The sequence below is a fragment of the Aquarana catesbeiana genome, linkage group LG12 (genome assembly GCF_042186555.1).
Source record: "Aquarana catesbeiana isolate 2022-GZ linkage group LG12, ASM4218655v1, whole genome shotgun sequence".
NCBI classification, from domain to species: domain Eukaryota; kingdom Metazoa; phylum Chordata; class Amphibia; order Anura; family Ranidae; genus Aquarana; species Aquarana catesbeiana.
Window position 1 is genome coordinate 149,466,532 of NC_133335.1, and position 18,665 is coordinate 149,485,196.

Sequence of the window (18,665 nt, forward strand, 5' to 3'; positions counted from 1 at the left end):
GTTTGGATGTGGGGTTAGTAGAATGGTATGCTCGGGGGAAGGACCTGTTTTGAAGCAATGGAAGTCTATAATTTTTAAAGTGTGTTTTTTTATGAAGGCAACATCAGCATGCGACTTTTTAAGGTCGTGTAGCAGCATACTCCTCTTCTCAGGGGTATTTAATCCCTTAGGTTTAAGGGAGGTTACTCTAATGGAGTCCACCGCCATGTCTTGAAAAAAAAAAGAGAGGCAAGCAGAATAGAACCAGACAGGGGTTGGGATGAAGAGAGAGTATAGGGTGAGTGAAAATGAGTAGGGAAAGCAGTAGGGAAGTGGGGATGGTTGTGGGGACAGAGGCCGGGAAAGTACAGTCAATCTGTCGCCACAAGAATAGCAAACTAAGTGTCCAAGTTTAAAAAAACTTGAATTGTATACAAAACCGGATCACCGGATGTACACAGTGGCCTACGTGGGGTGTGGGTGGTCAGTAACTGGCAGGTGAGAACCCGGGTCCCCCAACCACCCCGGCCGTATTTAGTAGAACATTAGAAGCAAAAAAAAAACCACACACAACAGAAACAAACAGGTACAATTTTAGTTAAACATTTACAAACATTTTTACCCCTCAGAGCGAGCACCAACCGGGTACCCAGAACAACACTCCGAGCCCGCGGACAACATGTCGAGAGACCGAGGGTCTCACTAGCTCCGTAGCATGACAAGCCAACCCCCACTCTTGTTCCAACAATGCCTATGAGGTTGAGGTGTCGCAGTGCTCAACACAGAGGTATGTGAGGAGGTAAAGTCCCCGGCCAGGGCCCCTGTGTGGAAACATGAGGGTAAAGGGGGGGTACTCTTATACAACACAGAATACATATATGTGGTTTGTATATCAACAGGCGGGTACCTCACTAGGTCAGAATCTCAGTAACTTGGGCCCGTTCAGGGACCCACCAGTTCTCCCAAAGCAAAGGGTTCCCACAGGCTCCCCGGGGGAGAGGCCCCCCCTGCAGCGGAACCAAATGTAATTTCCCCCCCGCTGAGTCTTATCACATTTTGATCCCCTCTCGTCACCCAGTCCCACCCCGAATGTACTTTAGCATCCGGCCCAGTGGCCATCTTAACAAGTCACTTGACAGGCAGTATAATGCACAGTCTCCGTAGCCCTCTTTGTGTCACCTGTATCAAGTTTGCACAGAAAGCTAGGTCGGTGAGGTAAGCACGTCTGGGGCATTGCAACTGCTCAGATGTACAGTAAGCCCGCAGGCCGCTACCAGGAGGCATGAGTGGGGCGGAAAGCTCATGTCTGCTGCATAGGGTTCAGCTTTACCTCACTGGGGGCTTGATCAATTGGGTTCATGGAACAGCTGAGGGCCTCATCTGCACAATCATGTGAGAGGTGGTGTGGGTGTGGGACTGGTGAGGCGCAGGCATAGTCATCGGCTTCCATCGCTTCAGTGGAGACTGAGCTGGGTCAGGTGGCTGCAAGAAATCAGTTTAGTCAGGGTCGGCCGCGGGGGATCCCATGGTCAGGCCGCCTCAGGAGGGCGGGCACCGGGGTGGCATCAACTGGCACTCTGGGCACAAAAACAGGGATAGGTAGGAACACAGTGGCGGGGTGGGGAAAACAAGTCAACAAGAGTCAGAGCAGTGGTGTGCAGGAGGTAGTCGGAGCTACTCACGCTTCCCGAATCTCTTCATGCGATGAAGTGCGGGGCCGGCGTCCATTTCTTTGTGGCCTTTGGGGTTGTGGAGCGTTAGCTCTCGTTGCGCTCGGGCAGCCTTGAGCGCGTGGTAAGTAGCCCAGCCAGTTGAAGATGACGATCGGGTCCGCTCCGAGGAAGGCAAAAAGAGCAGACAGGGCCTCCGATGATCTCAGAAGGAATGACCTCTGATCTTTGTGGAAGGTAACCGACAGTGGAAATCCCGAGCGATAGGTCACATTGCATCTCCTGGCCAAGTCCAGGAGGGGTTTCAGGAGGGCCCGGCGGTGTAGTGTAGATCTGGAGATATCTGGTAAGAGTTTCACAGTTGCGCCATCAAACTCGAGTTCGCCCGATTCCCAGGCTTTGAGGGCTATGGCTTTATGTATGTATTGATGCAGCCGGCAGATCACGTCCCGGGGCCTGGATGGGTCGGATGACCGGGGGCCCAGGACTCTGTGCACCTGATCTACCTCTATTTGCTCCGGAAGCTGTTCGCCCGCCACCCTCTTGAAGATATTGGTGACTGTGGCAAGTAAGTCCGCTGGGCCTGTAGCCTCCGGCAGGCCCTGGAGCCTTAGGTTGTTCCTTCGGCTCCGGTCCTTCATTTCCTTCATGGGCAGCTGGAGTTCAACCACCGACTCTGCATGATCCCTTTGCTGGGACTCTAAGGACATGACTCTCTGCTCCAGGGTTGCTAGGGATGATTTTCCTGCTGTCAGGCGAGTATTTAGTGTTTGTACCTCCTGCTTGACCGCCCGGATCTCTTTTTTGTGCACGGCCTGCACTCTCCCCACCAGGGCCTCGATATCTGCTTTCGTCGGGAGGGCCTGCAGGATGGCCTTCAGCTCCGCTTCAGCTCGGTAAGTGAGCGGCAGATGTGGTGTGTTCCCCGGGTCTGTAGATGGAGCCGCCGCGGAGCTGGGGTAGAGCATCGGGCTCTGGGATCTCTCTGGTGATGCCGGGTCCACCATAACGTTCTGAGCTGGTGAATTCGAGCCACGAGGTGCCGCCATCTTGAGTCCCGGGGAGCCGGATCGTGAGCCTCCAAAAAGTCTCTGAATATCACCTACGGCTGGGGTATTATTAGCCGGACTGGCCCTCTGTTCTGTTTGTAATTCCGCTTCTTGGCTGAGAACATTCTGCGTAAAGAGAGCAGTTTGTGCCAGGATAGGTGGTAGACTGGCGGGAGCTCTGTGCAGGCACGTCTCTACTCGGCCATGTCCAGACCACGCCCCCTGACATAGCGTTTTTCTTTGATGGCCAAAAAGTTCAATTTTAGTCTCATCAGACCAGAGCACCTTCCTCATTACTTTTTTGGAGTCTCCCACATGCCTTTTCGCAAACTCAAAACGTGCCATTTTTTTTTTTACTGAAAGTAATGGCTTTCTTCTGGCCACTCTGTCATAAAGCCCAACTCTATGGAGCGTATGGCTTATTGTCGTCCTGTGTATAGATACTCCAGTCTCTGCTGTGGAACTCTGCAGCTCCTCCAGGGTTACCTTAGGTCTCTGTGCTGCCTCTCTGATTAATGCCCTACTTGCCCGGTCCGTGAGTTTTGGTGTGCGGACGTTTTTTGGCAGGTTTGCTGTTGTGCCATGTTCTTTCCATTTGGTTATGATAGATTTGATGGTGCTCCTAGATATTATCAAAGATTTGTATATTTTTTTATAACCTAACCCTGACTTGTACTTCTCAACAACATTGTCCCTTACTTGTTTGGAGAGTTCCTTGGTGTTCGTGGCAGTGTTTGGTTAGTGGTGCCTCTTCAAGTATTGTACCCTCTGGGGCCTTTCAAAAAGGTGTGCATATGTAATGACAGAAGATGTGACACTTAGATTGCACACAGGTGGACCTCATTTCACTAATTATGTGACTTCTGAAGGTAATTGGTTGCACCAGAGCTTTTTATGGGCTTCATAACAAAGGGGGTGAATACATACACACATGCCAATTATCAGTTTTTTATTTCTGAAAAATAGTTTTATGTATCTATTTTTCTAATTTTACTTCGCCAACTTAGACTATTGTGTTCTGATCCATCACATATAATTCTTTTAAAAAAAAAAACATTGAACTAAAGGCTGTAATGTAACAAAATATGTAAAAAACCAAGGGGGTGAATACTTTTGCAAGGCACTCTATACCTCAAAGATAAATGTCTCCTTTTTCTATACTTGTGTATTTTTATGCATTTCTTTGTAATACAATATGTATTTGTAATACAAATAGCCATGGCAACACAATTAATTCTTGGACATTAGGGGAATCGATCAGCCATGACACATGTGCCCATCGTTACAAGGTAAGGCAAACAAACAACACATGGAATATAACTAATACCTAGTTAAAATAAAATAAAACGTTTGAAAGTGTACAATGCCTTTAGCCCTGGTTCACACTTGTGCGGGTGGATCCCAATGCGAGTCCGCATCCATTACCGCACCCGCAAGCACCCGCAGAGAAAACACAGGAGATGTATGTGGGTACCATTAATCCTAATACTAAAATCGCAGCAGCTGCTTCCATACTTGCCAACAGTCCTGATTTTCCCGGGACAGTCCCGATTTTGGGACCCTCATCCTGATCGGAGCTTGTCCCGAATAATTTCCGGGGATTTTGCTTTTGTCCCAGGAAAATCGGGAATGTTTTAGGCAAAAAATGGCCGGCCGGCTACAAAAAGATGGCCGCCGCATTTCTCCTTGTGTTCAGTGGAGAGGGGAGGGGCAGCCAATCGGCTGCTCTCTTCAGTGTACAGTGGACAATTCTCTTGTACACTGAAGCCTATTCGCTGCACTGGCCCGACCCTCTCCACTAAACACACGTGAAAGGAATTGTAGCTGCTACTGCTGGGGACATGATACACTGTAATTAAGGAGATCGCCGCTGTCTGGGGACGCTGATGTGAGGAGGGCTCTGCTGCCTGGGGACACCACAGATGTGAGGAGGGCTCTGCTGCCTGGGGACACCACGTGAGGAAGGCTCTGCTGCCTGGGGACACCACGTGAGGAGGGCTCTGCTGCCTGGGGACACCGCAGATGTGAGGAGGGCTCTGCTGCCTGGGGACACCACAGATGCGAGCAGGGCTCTGCTGCCTGGGGACACCACAGATGTGAGGAGGGCTCTGCTGCCTGGGGACACCACAGATGTGAGGAAGGCTCTGCTGCCTGGGGACACCACAGATGTGAGGAGTGCTCTGCTGCCTGGGGACACCACAGGTGTGAGGAGGGCTCTGCTGCCTGGGGACACCAGATGTAAAGGAGGGCTCCGCTACCTGGGGACACCAGATGTAAAGGAGGGCTCTGCTGCCTGGGGACACCACAGATGTGAGGAGGGCTCTGCTGCCTGGGGACACCACGTGAGGAAGGCTCTGCTGCCTGGGGACACCATGTGAGGAGGGCTCTGCTGCCTGGGGACACCGCAGATGTGAGGAGGGCTCTGCTGCCTGGGGACACCACAGATGCAAGCAGGGCTCTGCTGCCTGGGGACACCACAGATGTGAGGAGGGCTCTGCTGCCTGGGGACACCACAGATGTGAGGAAGGCTCTGCTGCCTGGGGACACCACAGATGTGAGGAGTGCTCTGCTGCCTGGGGACACCACAGGTGTGAGGAGGGCTCTGCTGCCTGGGGACACCAGATGTAAAGGAGGGCTCCGCTACCTGGGGACACCAGATGTAAAGGAGGGCTCCGCTGCCGGGGACACCAGATGTAAATGAGGGCTCCACTGCCGGGGACACCAAATTTAAAGGATGGCTCCGCTGCCAGGGACACCAGATGTAAAGGAGGGCTCCGCTGCTGGGGACACCAGATGTAAAGGAGGGCTCCTCTGCTGGGGACACCAGATGTAAAGGAGGGCTCCGCTGCTGGGGACACCAGATGTAAGGAGGGGCTCCGCTGCCAGGGACACAGATCTGTAAGGAGGGCCTCTGCTTCTGGGGGCACCTGATGTAAGGACGGACTCTGTTGGGGGCACCTGATGTAAGGATGGACTCTGCTGGGGGCACCTGATGTAAGGACAGACTCTGCTGGGGACACCTGATGCAAGGACGGACTCTGCTGGGGGCACCTGATGGCATCTGGTGGCAGGCAATGCGGCATCCCACCGATTCTGGATTCTATATTATAATGTAATGATAGTAATAATGCGCTTCAAGTATCCTGACACCATAACAACCATGGTGCTGGGATGATTGAACTCTGGAATACACATTTCTATTGTGGTGTAGGATCTGGGCCCGCTGTCCCTCCATCCCTCTTTCCTTCCTTCTCTCTCCTTCCTGCCTCTTTTCTCTGGAAACTTTATTGCAAACACCAAACCTGGCATCTGGTACTCTGACTATTGCTCATACTTCTAATGCCCCATACACGCGGTCGGATTTTTTCAGACGGAAAATGTTCGATGGGAGCTTGTTGTCGGAAATTCCGACCGTGTGTAGGCTCCATTGGACATTTTCCATCGGAATTTCCATCACACAAAATTTGAGATCTGGATCTCAAATTTTCCAACAACAAAATCCGTTCTCGTAAATTCCGATCGTGTGTGCACAATTCTGATGCACAAAGTTCCACGCATGCTCAGAATCAAGCAGAAGAGCCACACTGGCTATTGAACTTCATTTTTCTCGGCTCGTCGTACATGTTGTATGTCACCGCGTTTTTGACGTTCAGAATTTCCGACAAGATTTGTGGGACCGTGTGTATGCAAGACAAGTTTGAGCCAACATCTGTCAAAAAAAATCCATGGATTTTGTTGTCCGAATGTCCGATCGTGTGTACGGGGCATAAGTATGCACATCCACACATATACAGCTCTCTCCTGCATTTTAGAACTTAAAGCTGAACTCCGCATATATTCACCTCTGTTCCAGCAAATTCCACAAGTTCCCTCACTGGCGCCCAGGCTTGGACTGGGACAAAAATTGGCCCGGGCATTTTAGACTGAGTAGCCAATTTTTGCAGGGATCGGGAGGAGGTGCGGGCGTTCACAGGGGCGGTTGGTGACAGGATATTTATGTAGTCAGTGTTCCACATTACAATTTAAAGGGGCACTGAGATATAAACGGTGCCCCTTGCAATCATGTCCCCCTCTAATCACAATACCCCCTTTTACTTTGCCTTCAGCAGGGCAGAGGCAGGATTCAGTCTGTGTCCTCTCCTGGGTCTCCCGGGAGGGCAGGGGGCAGGTGGAGCAGGGGGCAGGGGAGCTGCAGATCTGGATCATATTAACAAGCGAGTGATTACCTGTTTTTTAGGCCTGGGCGTTTTTTTACAGCTGCTGTTTTGGGCGCAAGGTGTTTTTTTTACTACAGCCAGTAACCTCTCAGCATGTTATCCTATGTGTCCATGCAGACTGGAAAAAAATTATAAAGATTAAGTACAGCGCTGCGCTAAAAGTAATCCAAGGTAGCAGCCAACACACCCGTAGACTCAGGATCAAAAATAACAACAGAAAATTCAAAGTGTGGCACTATTTGTTCTGTGCATAAAACACAAAAATCTTAAGCAATAAGTGACATCAAAACATTACAATGTGAACAAGGAAGATGCCACGTGAGCACGTGTGACAGTGACTGGTGAACAAAAAAATTATACATATATGTGTTCAATTCAAATAAACATCAAAGACAATATCGTATAAAAGTCCATATCCCAATGGATAAAATATGAAAAGCAAAAAAAATCTATGATAGCAGTGCATAGGCGATAAGGAACAGGTGTTTTCTTGTACGTGTAGAAAGATTATTTAGACTCGGCAGCCTGGTAGATAAATGGACCATGGAAAACCAGAGGTGCACGGAAGGTTGAAAACAGTGCCAGGACCATCACCAGAAATTATGGAGGCTTACCAGAAGTAGTGGCCTGAGATAGCATATGCCATACAGGTCAAAAAAGCTTGATGACCAACAGGTCTAGATGTGTTATCTGGTCAGATGTCATCATCACACAAAACGAGGGGGAGGAAATGGTCAGCACGGCTTCCTCATTAGTAGATGTACCACCATAAGCTGTATTAGCCAGCTCTTATTAGGACACCCGGCACATACCCAGTGTGCCCTATGGTCAGCCCGGTCTTGCCTACGGCAACCATCCTGATTGGCCAGTGGGGGGGGGGGGGGTTGATGTAATGTGCACAGGAGATCATTCATTCTGGCTCCAGGGCGTGCAGAATATACACTGAGCTCAGTGTACTTTCTAAAGAAAACTGTGAACAAGCTGGTAAGTTAGTTTTTTTGTAGAAGAGATACATAATAAATGTGCTTGCTTACAATTTTTTATTTTTTCGTTTTAATTTTGCGTTAACACCCAGCTGAAACTTCAGTTTAAATCAGCCAAATAAATTCCAAGTGCATTAAAACAAAAGGTGTTCAATGTTCTAGGGTTGGTTGATACCAGCAGCGTGCTGATGTTCGGTGGGAAGGCAGTGGTGCTGATACACTGCACTGTTACCTTTTTTTTGTTAAAAATGTATTAAAATCTCCTGTCGCTGCAAAACTGGCTTATGATTTAAAACCCTGCTGGGAGGGAGAGGTGGGACCAATAGAAGATGAGGAATGGGAGGTAGCTTTAGAGACCTGCAAGACAGTATCCCCCAAGCTCTCAGAAAGACTGTCCCAAATATACATACTCCACCAAGCATACCTTACCCCTCTTAGGGTTGCCAGGTACAAAAGGAACCAGTCCACCGTATGCCCAATGTGTGGCTTCGAAACAGGCACATTCTTCCACGTTATATGGTCCTGCCCCAAAATACAGGAGCTTTGGAAACAAATTGTGACCTTCCTACATGATGTCATTGGATCCCCTCTAGCACTTGACCTGAAACAATGCCTACTTGGGATATTTCCCGACGTCCTAGATAAATTCATTAAAATATTCCTTCATGAAACCCTATTCTCAGCTAGGAAAACCATTGCTAGAAAATGGATGAGACCAGATCCTCCAAATATCGTAGACTGGAAGAAAGATGTGAACACGACCTTGCCATATAAAAAAATTCTTATACATTAATAGAGGTTGCCCAGACAAATATAATAGAATTTGGGACCGGTGGATGCAGGAATCTGAAACTTGTATATGAGTGTTGTAAAGCATTTGACATTAATACACTAGTATATGCAAATAATGAGTATTTTATTATATACCAAGTGTCATATTTTCTCACATAAGTGCCTACCAAATACATGATGACTTCTTTATCTATTGCAACCATATTATATACCTTTCTTCATTTAAGATGGAAACTGTACATGTATAACTATTGTATCTGATTTAAGCACACTTTTGCTTAATAAAAACTTTTGTTCAGGGAAAAAAAAAATGTATTAAAAAGCGAGAAAGTGATACTTTATTCAGTTCTATTGGCCACTGTGCTGTGGTTTGCGTCGCACCACACTGAAATGAAAAAAGTACTGGATGCTGTACTTTTTTTCAGCATGGTGGTATGAATTGCCATGATAAGGAAGGACTTTTGCCTTGTCTATGAATTTGGACTGCATTGGACCAGGCTACCCAGCTCATATGTGAGCCAGCCCTTACAGTTTGTTTTCATTCTAAAGCAGCAGAAATGCCTTTCCCCTACCAGCATGCTGCACAGAAGGACCCTTTGTATGGAACACATATATGCTGAGAATGTGAAGTCCCAAAATGATGAAAAGTTCAAATGAAGATGATACTGGGCACCAGCGGCAGCTCCCTTGGGAGTAGAAGCAAAAACTCTGGAAGGCAATGTGGAGATAAAACAAGGTGCGCCAATATAAGTGCAGTATCCAATACAGCTTTATTAAATAAATATAAAAATGAACGGCCAAATGGCTACTCACAAAAATTCAGTAGGGATAAGGCATGTAGTAACATGTAGATAGCCCATAGGCAAAACTGCGGCGGCTCTCAGTGCAGGATCCCAAGATGGTGCAAAGCGCTGGGGAGAATGTAAGAAGGCTGTCCGTGGTGTGTAGTCCTCTGCTGGTAGGGGCTTTACCATGGGCGGAGCGGAGGAACCCTGGTGTCAGCAAGGTAGAGCCGGCATCTTCTCAGGCACCAGAAGCCGGAAAACGGAAACCAGAACGGGATGAGGACCAGCATGAGGCGCACCATTCACTGGGGTAAGGGTAGCGGAAATTACGTCTGGACATGTCAGATGACGCGTTTCAATGCATCCGCATTTTCTTCAGTTTCTCCGCTCCCCCATGGTAAAGCCCCTACCAGCAGAGGACTACACACCACAGACAGCCTTCTTACATTCTCCCCAGTGCTTTGCACCATCTTGGGATCCTGCACTGAGAGCCCCGGAGGTTTTGCCTATGGGCTATCTACATGTTACTACATGCCTTATCCCTATTGAATTTTTGTGAGTAGCCATTTGGCCATTCATTTTTATATTTATTTAATAAAGCTGTATTGGATACTGCACTTGGATTGGCGCACCTTGTTTTATCTCCACATCGCTGATGTAGCTTGTCTGTGTAAGAGCTCCGACCGACCTCATGGTCCTCATCTCATGGAGCCTCGCCCACTTCCTGCTCCACCACAGCTGGGGACCGTGGGAGACAAGAGGTGACCGGGGAGCCTGAGACCTCGTCAGCACAGCGGGAACCCAAAGATATGATCACAGCCCCCTTCCTCTGTCAGCCCCCCAACTCTCTGTCAGCCCCCTTCCTCTCTGTCAGCCCCCCTCCTCTGTCAGCCCCCTTCCTCTGTCAGCCCCTCTCCTCTGTCAGCCCCCCTCCTCTGTCTGCCCCCTCCTCTCTGTCAGTCCCCCTCCTCTCTGTCAGCCCCCCTCTCCTCTGTCAGCCCCCTCTCCTCTCTGTCAGCCCCCCTCTCCTCTCTGTCAGCCCCCTTCCTCTCTGTCAGCCCCCCTCCTCTCTGTCAGCCCCCTCTCCTCTGTCAGCTCCCCTCTCCTCTCTGTCAGCTCCCCTTTCCTCTCTGTCAGCCCCCTTTCCTCTCTGCCAGCCCCCTCTCCTCTGCCAGGCCCCTCTCCTTTCTGTCAGCCCCCTCCCTCTCTGCCAGCCCCCTCTCCTCTGCCAGCCCCCTCTCCTCTCTGTTAGCCTCCCTCTCCTCTGTCAGTCCTCCTCTCCTCTGTCAGTCCTCCTCTCCTCTGTCAGCCCCCCTCCTCTCTGTCAGCCCCCCTCCTCTCTGTCAGCCCCCCTCCTCTCTGTCAGCCCCCTCCTCTGTCAGCCCCCTCTCCTCTGTCAACCCCCTCTCCTCTGTCAACCCCCCTCCTCTCTGTCAGCCCCCCGCCTCTCTGTTAGCTCCCCTCCTCTCTGTCAGCCCCCCTCTCCTCTGTCAGCTCCCCTCTCCTCTCTGTCAGCCCCCTCTCCTCTGTCAGCCCCCCTCCTCTCTGTCAGCCCCCCTCCTCTCTGTCAGCCCCCTCTCCTCTGTGCCAGCCCCCTCTCCTCTGCCAGCCCCCTCTCCCCTGTCAGCCCCCCTCTCCTCCGTCAGCCCCCCTCTCCTCCGTCAGCCCCCTCCTCTCTGTAAGCCCCCCTCTCTGTCAGCCCCCTTCCTCTGTCAGCCCCCTTCCTCTATCAGCCCCCCTCCTCTCTATCAGCCCCCCTTCCTCTCTGTCAGCCCCCCTCCTCTCTGTCAGCCCCCCTCCTCTCTGTCAGCCCCCCTTCCCCTCTGTCAGCCTTCCTTCCCCTCTGTCAGCCCCCTTCCTCAGCCCCCCTTCCCCTCTGTCAGCCCCCCTTCCCCTCTGTCAGCACCTTCTCCTCTCTGTCAGCCCCTTCTCCTCTGTCTGCCCCCCTCCTCTCTGTCTTCCCCCTCCTCTCTGTCAGCCCCCCTCTCCTCTCTGTCAGACCCCTCTCCTCTGTCAGCCCCCCTCTTTTCTCTGTCAGCTCCCCTCTCCTCTGTCATCCCCCTCTCCACTGTCAGCCCCCCTCTCCTCTGTAAGCCCCCCTCTCCTCTGTAAGCCCCCCTCCTCTCTGTAAGCCCCCTTCCTCTCTGTAAGCCCCTTTCCTCTGTCAGCCCCCTTCCTCTATCAGCCCCCTTCCTCACTATCAGCCCCCCTTCCTCTCTATCAGCCCCCTCCTCTCTGTCAGCCCCCCTTCCCCTCTGTCAGCCCCTTTCCCCTCTGTGAGCCCCCTCCTCTCTGTCAGCCCCCCTCCTCTCTGTCAGCCCCCCTCTCCTCTCTGTCAGCCACCTCTACTACATCAGCCCCCCTCTCCTCTGTCATCCCCCTCTCCTCTGTAAGCCCCCCTCCTCTCTGTCAGCCCCCTCCTCTCTGTCAGCCCCCTTCCTCTGTCAGCCCCCCCTTCCTCTCTATCAGCTCCCTCTTCCTCTCTGTCAGCCCCCCCTACTCTGTCAGCTCCCCTTCCCCAGCCCCCCTTCCTGTCTGTCAGCCCCCCTTCCCCTCTGTCAGCCCCCTCCTCTCCCCAGTTTAGTGGTCAGCATTGATGGGCACTGGTAAGCCAGGCAGCAACCAGCAAGCGAGCCTACCCCCCCCGCCAGTGCCAGGCTTGGACTTCGGGCTGGTGCCCCTGGTCTTTTTCCCACCTAGTAACGCCCCTGGTTCCAACACATCCTCTGCTGAGTCAGATCTATAGCTGTGAAATCAGCAGAGCTCACACTTCCCACCGATTGGAGATCTCCAACCCAGCAGGGTGTTTGTTGGACCTCTGCAAAGAGACTACTTCCACACAAGGGGAAAGGGTCCTTCTATTCAGCATTCTGGTAAGGGGCAGGGTTTTTAACTTAAAGTGGATGTAAACCTTCTCCTATACCAGTGAAGTGAACAGACTCAGATGATACACAGAGATGAAACAATTCTCCCTATATAAGTCTTATATGTATATCTGCTGTCTTCAGCTTCCTATATTCTTTAGAACGCTAGCAACGGGTTAGAATTTTTACTTCCTCATTCAGCAGTAGGAGTGTAGTCTTGGCATTCACTCTGTGACAGCTGATTGGAGTAAAGGCACCCCCCCCCTCCACATAGGCAGAGGAAGGAAGGAATGTGCAGAGCTGCTGTGACAAGACAAGCTCTCTGATAATCTATCACCCACCCCCAACACAAATTTTAGGCTGGTTTATCTCGGTTGTCGGAGAACTTATCAGAAGTTATGAGAGAAAGGAGGTGGTTGGTATGTCCCTAGTAGGGATGAGCTTCGAGTTCGAGTCGAACTCATGTTCGACTCGAACATTGGCTGTTCGCAAGTTCGCCGAACAGCGAACAATTTGGGGTGCTGCGGAACACCCTTTAAAAGTCTATGGGAGAAATCAAAAGTGCTAATTTTAAAGGCTTATATGCAAGTTATTGTCATAAAAAGTGTTTGGGGACCTGGGTCCTGCCCCAGGGGACATGGATCAATGCAAAAAAAAGTTTTAAAAACGGCCGTTTTTTCAGGAGCAGTGATTTTAATAATGCTTAAAGTCAAACAATAAAAGTGTAATATCCCTTTAAATTTCGTAGCTGGGGGGTGTCTATAGTATGCCTGTAAAGGGGCGCATGTTTCCCGTGTTTAGAACAGTCTGACAGCAAAATGACATTTCAAAGGAAAAAACCCATTTAAAACTACCCGCGGCTATTGCATTGCCGACAAAGAACCAGAAGAACCAGAAGATGAAGGAAGATAGAAGAAAGAAGAAGCATTTAAATAAAGGAATTGTCAAAAACTGTCTCTTGTCATTTTTAACATTTTTGACAGTTTTTTAGTGAAATGGTAGGGGTAAGTACCCCCTTACCATTTCACACAGGGGGGGGGCCGGAATCTGGGGGTCCCCTTGTTAAAGGGGGCTTCCAGATTCCGATAAGCCCCCCCACCCGCAGACCCCCACAACCACCGGCCAGGGTTGTGGGGATGAGGCCCTTGTCCTCATCAACATGGGGACAAGGTGTTTTGGGGGGCTACCCCAAAGCACCCTCCCAATGTTGAGGGCATGTGGCCTGGTACGGTTCAGGAGGGGGGGCGCACTCTCGTCCCCCCCTCTTTTCCTGCGGCCTGCCAGGTTGTGTGCTCGGATAAGGGTCTGGTATGGATTTTTGGGGGGACCCCACGCCGTTTTTTTTTTTGGCGCGGGGTTCCCCTTAAAATCCATACCAGACCTGAAGGGTCTGGTATGGAATTTAGGGGGAACCCCACGTCATTTTTTTTTTTTAATTTTGGCCGGGGTTCCCCTTAATATCCATACCAGACCTAAAGGGCCTGGTATGGAATTTAGGGGGACTCCCACGTCATTTTTTTTTTTTAATATTGGTTCGGGGTTTCCCTGTGGGGAATTCCCATGCTGTTTTTATCAATGAACTTCTATGTGTATTGTCGGCAATGCAATAGCCGCGAGTAGTTTTAAATGGGTTTTTTCCTTCGAAATGTCATTTTACTATCAGACTGTTCTAAAAACGGGAAACATGCGCCCCTTTACAGGCATACTATAGACACCCCCAGCTACGAAATTTAAAGGGATATTACACTTTTATTGTTTGACTTTAAGCATTATTAAAATCACTGCTCCTGAAAAAACGGCTGTTTTTAAAACTTTTTTTTGCATTGATCCATGGGGCAGTACCCGGGTCCCCAAACACTTTTTATGACAATATAAGCCACATCCGGAGGACGTCATATGACGTCCTCGACTTTCGGGGCTTATATCTGAATGATGTCTGAGGCTACAGACATCATTCAGATACCGGCATTTTCAGCCAGCGATTCCGTACACCATAAGAACGATCATAGCGGCTGTTCCGCCGCTTGATCGTTCTTACGGGCAGGAGGGGGGGACGTCCCCTCCCGCCGCCCTCCGGTGCTACTACCGACTCACCTCAGCGATCGGTGAGTCGGATAGCGGATCCGCCGGCGCCGGATGTTCACCATAGAGATCCGCCGGAGTCTCTATGATCGTTCGGAGGCCGGGCGCGATGTTATGACGTCACGCCCAGCCTCTGCATTCAAAAAAACGGCGCCGCTTTGGCTGTGAAGCGGCGATCTTTTTTTTTTTTTTTTTGATTTTAGGCTTCCCAGCCTAGAGGTGAGATGTGGGGTCTTATTGACCCCATATCTCACTGTAAAGAGGACTGATCGTGTCATATTCCTATTACAAGGGATGTTTACATTCCTTGTAATAGGAATAAAAGTGATCAAAAAAAAAAAAAAAAATTTTTTAAGTGTAAAAATAAAAATTTTTAAGTAAAATTAACAATAAAAAAAAAAAAAAAATTTTTAAAGCACCCCTGTCCCCGTGAGCTCGCACGCAGAAGCGAACGCATACGGAAGTCCCGCCCACATATGAAAACGGTGTTCAAACCACACATGTGAGGTATCGCCGCGAACGTTAGAGCGAGAGCAATAATTTTGGCCCTAGACCTCCTCTGTAACTCAAAACATGTAACCAGTAAAAAATGTTAAAGCGTCGCCTATGGGGATTTTTAAGTATCAAAGTTTGGCGCCATTCCACGAGCGTGTGCAATTTTGAAGCGTGACATGTTAGGTATCTATTTACTCAGCGTAACTTCATCTTTCACACAATGCAAAAAAATTTGGCTAACTTTGCTGTTTTGTTTTTTTTTTAAAGCATGAAACTGTTTTTTTTTAAAAAAAAACGCGTTTGAAAAATTGCTGCGCAAATACCGTGCAAGATAAAAAGTTGCAATGACTGCCATTGTATTCTCTAGGGTCTCTGCTAAAAAAACATATATAATGTTTGGGGGTTCTATCTAATTTTATAGCAAAGAAATGATGATTTTTGACATGTAGGAGCGAAGTGTCAGAAATGGCCTGGATGCGAAGTGGTTAAAATTAGCACTTTTGATTATTCATGTTCGTGTCCCATAGACTTTAACGGTGTTCGCGTGTTCGAACGAACTTTTTTCCTGTTCGCATGTTCTGGTGCGAACCGAACAGGGGGGTGTTCGGCTCATCCCTAGTCCCTAGTAGATAAGGCACCTCATCCCCATAATAGGATACAATCAAGGGCGAGGAGGGAGGGATTATTGTGGTGCCAAAAAGCGAGTTAATGCAATGTACGTAAAAATTATTGTCTTTATTACAATTCATTAAAAGAGAGATAGGTTCATAAAGGACATACAAATGAAGGGAGCATAATACAATAATACATAAATCAAATTGTGGGGTGGTAGTTGTATACAGCAGCAAATCGGTGAATCCCTACTAGTTTCGCCAAAACATTGGCTTCATCAGTGGAATATGATAATGCGGCTGTAGCTCCCGGTGGCCCAATGAGGCAGGACGACCACGCTCCGCCGTCAAGGGCGTATCCACCCCTCACTGCCAAATATATGACTGCAGGGGGCCAAAAGGAGAGCCTAATAAAAGCAAATACAAATTCTAATATCATATACAGGGGGCCCTGCAGAAACCATTACTATAAGATGTAACCCAGAAGGGGCAGGAACACTGATGGTTTGGTGTAATTAACCAGGATTTCAGAGTCAATTAGAAACAATCCAGGGCTGATGCAGATGGGGCAGATAGTAATTAATAATGGGAGGTTGCTCACACTGCTGTTATGCCAAAGCCTATGGAAAAATCATCCAAACATACATGTTTGGATGATTTTTCAGCCCTGGATTGTTTCTAATTGTGTTTTGAAATTCTAAGTATGCCCATGCTGTTTATGGAAATATCTTATTAAATTGACAACTTAGTGTAAAAAATAAATAAAAAAAAAATTAATTTTTCACGTTGTCCAAAAACGTATGGTGAAAAGAAGAGGTCTTCAAAAGACTCACCATGCCTCTTAAAAAATACCTTAGGGTGTTTACTCTCCAAATGTGGTCATTTTGTGGGTGTTTCTACTGCCCTGGTGCTCCAGGGCCTCCAAAAATGTTATAGGTAATCAGGAAATTGGATGCCTAATTTATGCCCCTTAAAAAGCCTTAAAGGGGTTGTAAACCCTCGTATTTTTACACCTTAATGCATTCAATGCATTAAGGGGGGAAAAACACCTGGCAGAGACCAGCCCCCCCCATTTTACTTACCCGTATTTCCCTCGGCGAGGACGTGCTGTCCCTCTCTCCACTGGCTCCCGGCTCTTGATTGAATAGATTGATAGCAGTGCAGCCATTGGCTCCCACTGATGTCATTCAAATCCAATGATGTGGGCACCGGGGGCGGGGCCGAGTCTGGCACTCGTGTCTATGGACGCAAATGCTGGACTCGGGATTGCGCCCACAACGTAACCCCCTCAGGAGAACGCTTCTCCTAGGGGGTTATCTGATGCGGGGAGGTGCCGCGAGAGCCGCCGAGGGACCCCAGAAATGGACGATCGGTGCCACTCTGTGCAAAACAAGCTGCACAGCGGAGGTGAGTATGATATGTTTGTTATTATTAAAAAATAAAAAACAAGCCTTTACAATCACTTTAAGGTGCTTCTTAGATTTTAGACCTCTCTATGTGGTAAGACCATATTTAGAAGGGATAGCAGAGTGTGTTTTGGGGTGTAATTCCAAGTATGCCTATTTCGCCTATGCTGTGTGTTAGAAATATTGTATTTATAGACAGCTTTGTGAACAAAATTTTCATTTTCTGCCCACATTTTGCAAAAAAAGACATTTTTAAAAGACTCAATATGCCTTTCAGAAAATACCTTGGGGTGTTTGCTTTCTAGAATGTGGTCATTTCTCCTGGCACTTCGATGACTCAAGAAATATGACAGGTAGTCAGGAAATTAGATGTGTATGTTATGCTCCTTGAAAGCCCAAAGTTGTTCCTTAGTATCCCCATACTTGAGAGGAGTATAAGAATGTGTTTTGGGATGTAATTGTAAGTATGCCAATGCTGTGTGAGAGAAATTCCTTGTTAAAATGTCAACTTTGTGAGAAAAAAATATTTAAATTTCTTCATTTTTCAAAAAATTGTGAGGAAAAAAAATTAAACTTAAAAAAAAAATTACCATGAATCCTAATAATACCTAGGGCTGTCTTTTTTCCCAAAAAGGGTCATTGTGGGGGTGTCTCTACTGTCCGGGCATTTTAGGGCCTCAAGAAATGTTTAAATAAATATATATATATATATATATATATATATACACCATGGTTTGTAACTTGCTTATACTTGTAGTGCCACTCTAAGCAAAAAAGGAAGATATATATTGTCCTGCTGGTGCTCAGGAATTGGGTGCCAGCATGAAATATCACCATCTTGTAGTGTGTAATATGCTTAGAAATATCGCTGCTCTCTCAGTCCTGTCTTTGTTGTTAACATGCGTGAGATGGCCTCAGCCTTACATCACTCTGACATGTTTCGCTCCAATGATTTTTCTAAGCATACCATGGTTTTTAAACGTTATAACTTCCACACAGACAAACTAATACACATCTATTGTTTTTTTTTCACCACAGAAATATACCAGAATGCATATTGGCCTAAATTAAATTTTTTTTATTTATTTGCAAACGTTTATGACAGAAAGTTTTTAAACATTTTTTAGTAATTTTTCTATAGCAAAAAAATTACAACCCAGTGGTGATTAAATATCAACAAAAGAAAGCTCAAAAAATGATATAAAATTTTTGTGGGTACAGTACCGCATGACACAGGTAATTGTGACAGCTCGGAAATCTGAAAAATGGCCTGGGCAGGAAGGGGGTAAAACGGCCTGGTTTTCATGTGGTTAGTGACTTGATGCAGCTTTATGCCTATATGTTATGCACATATAAAGATGCTAACAGTGACAGATGTGTCACTGACTCACTACAACCCCCCCAATTCTTGAAGACACGCACACATTTTAGTCTCACACAGAAGATGCTGTAGTGGACAGCTTGTTAACCAAGGTGCATTTTTACTCTGCTTTATAAAAGAGTCTCTCAAAATTATTTTGGAAGGTTGCCAATTATGACCCATTCACCAGTGGCGGCTGGTGAAGTTTTAGGATGGAGGGGCGCCAGACCCCGCCCCTCCTTTTTGACCCCTCCCGCTTGGTGAAAATGGGCGTGGTTTCAGCGAAATAGCGTGGCTCTAAGGTGGTGTGGTTAGCGTCTGAGATGAACGAGTGATGGAGGGAGAGGGAGAAGGGGACACCAGGCCCAGATC